Below are 7,695 nucleotides of genomic sequence, written 5' to 3' on the forward strand. Positions count from 1 at the left end.
CATTGTATATTGTATAATATTTTGATATCCATCAAAGAGGCCACCGAAGGTTGTAGTATATTAAACTAGACGTTTGTTTACATTTAAAAATGAATGTCAATCGCGGCCGCCGCCCGCGCGTGGTAATTTATTTAACCGTGGTGACGTCACACATACCCCATACTTACAATTAACCATACATTAAATTGATAAGCCAGTGGATGTTCCAGACACCGGGCGAGGACAGGGCGCCGTCACACCGTACCCGTCGAGGTGGGGGTACGGTATAGGTGAACGAGTGAAGGGCAGTTCTTCCAAAAAATGATAAGAGATAAGAGTTCTTCCAAAAGATAACACAATTTTTATTTTATCAGCGTGACCAACCCAGAAACACCAAAATATAAAATCACATTCTATCAGTCTGCCAATTCTATCAGAATAAAAGTAACTAAAATATAACTAACGTTTGTCAGAGTTAACTGTTATCTCTAGAACTAAACGGCAATAATTCAAATGATAAAAAAAAATAACCGTGTTAAAATATATTATATTTTCTTAAATAGTACACATTTTTACGATACATTTATAATGACAAAAAACCAACTAGATCATATGACGACAACGATAATTATTGGTAAATAAAATTTACTTTCGTTTCTTATTAATATTAAATGAATATTTTTATAAGAATTCTTTTTTAATTCATAATTCAAAACTCTTATTTTCACATAATATAAACTTGCAATATTTAATATGAATAACATAATATATTTATCAATTATAGTACCTAGCGACAAAGTTCATACATACACTATATTGTACTAATTTGTGTGACAATATTATTACATCCTATTTAAATAAAACTATTAATACAAGTAAATTATGTTTTACAGTATGATGGTAGTTGTCTGAAGTCATAAAAAGCTTATCAGTATGCTTATTCATTAGAGCGGTTCGATTCCTGAAACTATCTCTAGTCTGATTAAGTGTGGTAACAGGTATGGAGTTATTTTTTGTAAAATTGTTTTAATTGATTTAATCTCTATTATTTTAATAATTAACATTTCAACTTTTAACTTGTTTATTAATAATATATCTTTCAGTTTTAAGATGAGTCAAAGATTCTGGTTGAACAGTTCTCCATTGACACTAACTGGAAGAAATAATTGTTTTATCATTTGTCTAAATAGACTAGGTAAGGAAAACATTCTACATTTGTAGTATTAATACAAATATTGATACAAAATTAGTTTAATATCAATCTAAAACACCCTATTATAGGGTATTTAAAAAAAAAGAAATCAAATGTAAATTATCTTTCTTTTTAATAATTTAATTTACTATTTTCTAACATTGTTAGTTTTTGTACAAGAAAAATTGCATTTACTTGTAGATCTTACGCTTCATTGGTATGAGATAACAAACTAGGTCCACTTGATATATACCGGTCACAAATATAGTCTATTCATGAAATCACTCTTCTAAGTGTTATTGATAGATAATTTAAGTTGAATGGTATAAAAAAATGTCATTATCAATTTTCGTTATATTTAATTTTAACTTCACAATTAACAAACGTTAACATTAGTAATTCATTTAAAATTGGTTTTATATTATAATTATTATTAATATTATTTAACCGTTTGTTGTTTTTTCAGCTAGAATGTGACCAGAGGAAGATTAAATGGACATATCATATATTTCTCCATGGACACTGTAATCCATAGACGGATTTTTGACACTATATTTGAATATTTGTTGTTGAAGTTAATTGGATTTTGTGCAAAACCCCTGGAAGAATATTCTGTATCAGACTAACAGTATAAACGCCACCCAGTATTTCTGTTTACCTGCTGTTAGACATCGTAGTATCATCTCCAATCTCTTTATATTTTGTTTAATTTTATTTAAAAAAGTCTCATTATAATTTATTATTAATCAACTGTAATTCAGTTGTTTATTTATTGAATAACTTATTATCCTGTCTTCAACGTCCATATAAACTGTACTGTATTTATGACCACTACACTGATATCTCATTTGGCTAAATATTTTTAATTTTCAACTACATTAAAACAAAATTAAGATTGTTTAAATTTTTTTTTTTTTTTGAATACTTGTATTATTGTTTGAATATTTTTACACTTTAAGTGTCAATACAAGTATCTTTAGTTTAACGATATTAACAGTATATTACTATTACAATTTTGACAAACATAATTATTAGCCTACCAAATAAATTATAAATGTAGCTTCTGTATTTGCTTATTTATTAATATTTACTTACCTTAATAACATTAAAATATTAATTTATTGTAAAAATATCTTAACCTAACTGAAAGATTGAAAATTTGTAAACTGTTGTGAAATTATGTTGATGTTGTTAGGAAAAATTGTGTAGTCAAAATTTTGAATACCTAGATTAAAAAAAAAAACGGTACAATTTTTTTTTGCTAAACCAAGTAATTATTCATTTGTAAATTTTGATGTTTAGTTTATAATATATACATTTTTAATTATAAAATATCTTTACTTAAGTATCATTGTATACTATTTATACTTTTTACCAGATTATTTTATGTGTTTTAAACTATTACATTTATTATTTCTATTATTACTATTTATTATTTATTTAAATGACTTATCAAACTTTATGAATTGTACTTTATAAATTATAAAATTGGTCTGAAATGTATACTGTGTTACTATAGGTAGCCTGATAGACAGGAAGTCTATATTGTTTTTTAGAAATAAAAGTTGTTTTTTCTTGGTTAGCTTAATTATATAGTGTGATTGACTAATTTTCTCTCATAATAATTTCAATTAGGTAAAATTATTTTTCAAAACATTTTTGTTTGTGTTATTTTACAATTCAATTTCAGTTACAAAAGTATCCAGTTTGGCATCATTTAGCGCAAATTCAGAATTACTTGAATCGATGGACTTCGGCTACCTAATAAATACGTTTGCAGCAACTAAATCAAGGAAACGCCAAATATAATATAAATTAATAATTATTATTTTTTATAACAGTGTACATTTTTGTTATTTACACTAATAAGTTGACAATTGTATTTATTAGATTAAACCATTTATTAACAGAATAAAAATATAATTCATTAATTATAATTTTTACAAGATTGATTTTTTTTTAATAATAATATATTAAAGTATAATATTTTTTTATTATCATAATTTGCACTCTACAAAATTTCAATACATAATTTTTTTAGGTTGACTTTTAAATACTTCAAAAGTAATCCATTATACATATGTATAAGGACATACAAATTGTTAAGTAAATTGGGAGGGGGCGATCAGCTCAGCTCTTATTCCATCTATGTTCTAAGAAGTAGGGCATTTGTTCTTTATTAGCCTAGGGGCGCCTTTTAGGTAAATCCAGCCCTGAGTACATTGCTCGAAAGCTAAGAAAAAATATTATAGAAGTAATACATAGGTAAACATCAGCTCTAGTTCGAAGTCATATTGAACCAGAGTCGCTAATAAATATAAAAACCCTTGTTGGTTTAATAAATCCATCAGTAGATAATATGTATTTATGTAAAGTTAGTGAAAAAGTGTTAAAAATTGATAAAAATGAACTTTCACCAATACCCAATAATCTAATCAATTTTTCAACTATAAAAGCCACCTCACAAATTAATTGAAACAACATATTCCTATCATACATTAATACCAATTTACTGCAACTAACTCATTTAGTATTTCAAAGCTGTTTTAGAATCCGGGTCCATATTATTACATATTATGTGAAAGTCAGCATAAAAATCGAATAAGATGATCTCATTTGACGAAAACAATCCATTTTAAAAATCACCAAAATTGATTATTACCTATTATTATTTATTATTCTTATTTGTATTATTAGACTTTGTGTTTATTTTATATTTAATACATATTAGTTTAGCTTGAAAAAGTAACAAAAGAGGGATTAATATTACAATAGTTAATTTGTTTAAACAGATCAGATCTGCGAGGGATTTTCATACGGAACGTCAACGTCGCGTCACAGACCGCTACCGTCACGTCTAATTTATTACACATTCACATTAAACGTCAAAGTTTAGAAACGCACAGAAATAATACCGACAAACTCTACTAGTTGTCTATTAGTTATAATATTATATCTGTTTCATCATGCCAAAATTTAATAAAAAAACATTGGCAATAATGGCAATTATTTTGGATGAGGAAGAAGAGAAACGACATAGAAGAATATGGGTACGTGAAATGATAATTAAAAGAAAGCAATCTGGAGAGTACCATACATTGTTTAACGATTTGGAAGATAAAAAAATTTAATTTTACAAATATTTTAGGATGTCGCAACATCAATTTTCTATTCTGTTATCGAAAATCAAACAACAAATCACCAAACAAAGTACAACATTTCGAGAAGCTATAAATGCTAAGGAAAAGTTAATGGTGTGTTTAAGGTAAATATAGTACTATAATCATTTTTGTCAATATGCACAGCGTACAGGTATGTCGTGCTGATTCAAGTATTTCAGGTGTATACTGTTTAATTTTACATTTGTCTGTTCTTAACATTTTTATATTACTTTTTTAACGTCGAACGCAGAGCAAGTCGGATGGCAGCACTTGTGTAACTTTCGACACTTAAAATTAGGTACTAGAAAACGAATAGTTTATACTCCGGTAGAGTACGATAGAGTAGATACGTTATTGTCAAAAATACATTATCAACAGATAAGCTGGTCACACACGGAGCGGTTTAGTCGCGCGCGGTCGCGGATAAAAACCGCGGCGGTTTGCCTAAAAAACCGCAGGGGCAGTAGGTGCAATGCCCCGGTAAAGGGGTCTCTTAGAGTTGGGCTAGGGGCCCAGCCTCCATCTGGGTCATTGCATTATATTCTCATATTTAAATCAAATAAATATTGTATTAAAATTATTGAATACATTTATTTTTATAATGTTATCCTATTTTATTAGTTGTCCAAGAACGGGGCCCTCCAGATTGCACATCATATTATACTAAGCAATAATATTTGTGATATATAATATTGTTATAGTGTTCATCGAGTTATTTTTATGTGTCTGTAATGGATTACTGAATCCAGCCAAGTTTACGACATGACCGATTTCTCCTTGAATATTAATAATGTGCACGACCTAAATGAGTTATTCTATACTTTGTATGTAACCAAAAGGTAAACAACGTCATAAATTGTAAAATCCAATTATAAATTGTAAAAGCCAATTTATTTATGCAACTATAAGAAATCATATACTTTGTACAACTAAAGATTGTAAAACGCACAAACAAACACATTAAATATTGTATAAATCATCTATCCGACAATGTTCCGCAATTAACAGTAGACAGCTTGGCCATTCACCAACAACCCGGACTCGAGGATTAACGTTTGCACAACTGAGAAAAGGTTGTGCCATTTTGCGTAAATACCAGCCGTTTCACCAGAGCGAGTCAGAGTGTTCTGGCTGCGTATTATCCATGATATACCTGAAACAAAACACTCATTTTTACTATCTGTGTATTAAATTAATGCTTGTTGTAATACATATCATACCTTATTTTTGATTGAAAGTATTCATTTCATTTAAAAATCTTCTAACTTCCTTCTTGAACTTTTGTGTACTAAGTCTCCAAAGGCCACAGACTTGCGAGAACTTAATACTGGCGCAGTCGGTAGGATTGTCAAAAGGCGGGACTGATCATTTTCAGCATCACACCGAAGACCAATTGAAGAATTCCAGCGCTTCTTAAACTTCAACGCTCTTTGACACGACCAGACGACTCAACATGAACGCTCTATTGTGAGTAATCGATAATATAAGAATATAAAATAAGTTAAATTAAGTTGATTGTATGAGTAATAATAAGCAGTTAGACACTTCTCATGTTAAGGAAGAATTAGATCTATCTGAGGTTACGTTAGAATCTAATGAAATTGATTTAATTAATTTAGACGACAGTAACGGTAGTTCTAATATTATTAATCAGGAATCTGAAACCGACCCGATAGACCTTTTAAACAGAACATTTATAGAAACAGATAGGCGATTAACTAGGAGTACACTAGGTGTAGTGCATGTTGAACTACAAACGGTTAGGAAAACAAAATCTAAGGCAAAACAAATTAACACAACAGCTACGGCTAATACACCAGAAATAGAAACTAATCAAGCAACGATGTCTTTAACTCCCACTTTAAGTTTAACTGACGCGTTACATTTAACTCCTAAATACTCCGGTGAAACGGATATTTATCAATTTTTAAATGCATGTGAGGCAATAATTAATTCAGTTAATGCCGATCAAATACCGCTTTTGTTAAAAATGGTTATAAGCACCAAGCTCTCGGGCCGTGCATTTAATTGTACTAAATATAAAACTTTAGCATCATGGGAGGAGTTGAAAAAATCATTGCTTGACGCGTTTGAAACACCTTTTGCAGCGGCTAATTTACAAATTCAATTAAATATAATAAGAATGAACAAAAATGAAACAGTTAATAGTTATAATGAACGGGTAGATGAGGTTTATCAAAAATTATGTAACGCTTTAGCCGCGGGGAAATCAAAGGAAGACGCGAAAATTATAAATGAAAATGTAAAAACACAGGCTCTGGTTAGTTATATTAATGGGTTAAATGAACAACTTAAATTTGAAGTTAAAACTAAAAATCCGCTTACACTCGATAGTGCTATGCAAACCGCAGTCCTAGCCGAAAAGGACTTGATCACTTACAGAGGGGTACAGGATATGTTTAAATCGCAAAACGCAGGGAATAATCTTAATACGGGTCCAAATAACAACGGGAATAGGGGTTTTCAGTCACCAAGGAATAATGGCAATAATAATAATCGGGGTAACAATTTTAATGGTAATTGTCCTAATGTAGATAGTAGACGTTGTTGGATTTGCAATCAAATAGGTCATTTATCCTATAATTGTAGATTAAACACTAACAATGGCAATAATAATAATAGACCTCCACCTCAGCAAAATAGGCAAAATACTAATTATCAATCGGGAAATTTTAATTCAAATAATGCGGGTCCCATTGTCTGTAATTATTGTGACAAAATCGGGTACGGGGAGTCTGTTTGCTATAAAAGGGAAAATGACGCGAAACGTGCAAATATGGGGGGCGCCGCGATTAAAGCAGAAAATTTTCAGGAACCGGCCGCGAACCACGGGGCGCGCGTCGTCAGGCAAATAGCCGTGGAATCTCAGACTGCTTTAGAATCACTTGAACGACAATGATTAATAAGCATATTTTTTGTAATAGTAACGCTAGCAAAAACGATAATTTCCAATTGCTAGTCGATACTGGCTCTTAGATTAATATTTTAAAAATTAGCACGGTAAAAGATGATATTATGGTTAACGAATTAAAAAAGGTTTATCTTAAGAGAATTCATGAAAAAATTATACCAACGTATGGTACTATAGTTATTCCGATAATAATTAATAATAAGGAAATATATACAGAATTTAATTTAGTAGGTAACAATTGTATAATGCAGGAAGATGGTATTTTGGGGGAAAAATTCCTTACTGAAAATCACACGGTGATAGATATGGGTAATAATGTTCTTTTGATAAATGATAATGATGATGATGTTTTAAGTGAAAATGGTAAGCAAAGTGGGAAAAATGATATTTTAGAAAGTGAAAAAGAATTAAGTATAATTGAGAATTAAGAA

The 7,695-nt window shown here is 29.7% G+C and overlaps 1 long non-coding RNA gene across 1 annotated transcript; it reads left to right on the plus strand.

The window, feature by feature from the left end:
- The first annotated feature begins 579 nt into the window (after nt 1-579).
- On the plus strand, nt 580-2,054 carry LOC126839642 (uncharacterized). Its single transcript, XR_007685933.1, has 4 exons — nt 580-613; nt 873-977; nt 1,083-1,174; nt 1,638-2,054. It is a non-coding gene; the product is annotated as an uncharacterized LOC126839642 (long non-coding RNA).
- The last annotated feature ends 5,641 nt before the right edge of the window (nt 2,055-7,695 follow it).

This window comes from Adelges cooleyi, unplaced genomic scaffold, assembly GCF_023614345.1.
Source record: "Adelges cooleyi isolate 19-005CV unplaced genomic scaffold, UGA_ACOO_1.1 ACOO_flye_CR_arks_rails_tigmint_CR_PRNA_307, whole genome shotgun sequence".
NCBI lineage: Eukaryota > Metazoa > Arthropoda > Insecta > Hemiptera > Adelgidae > Adelges > Adelges cooleyi.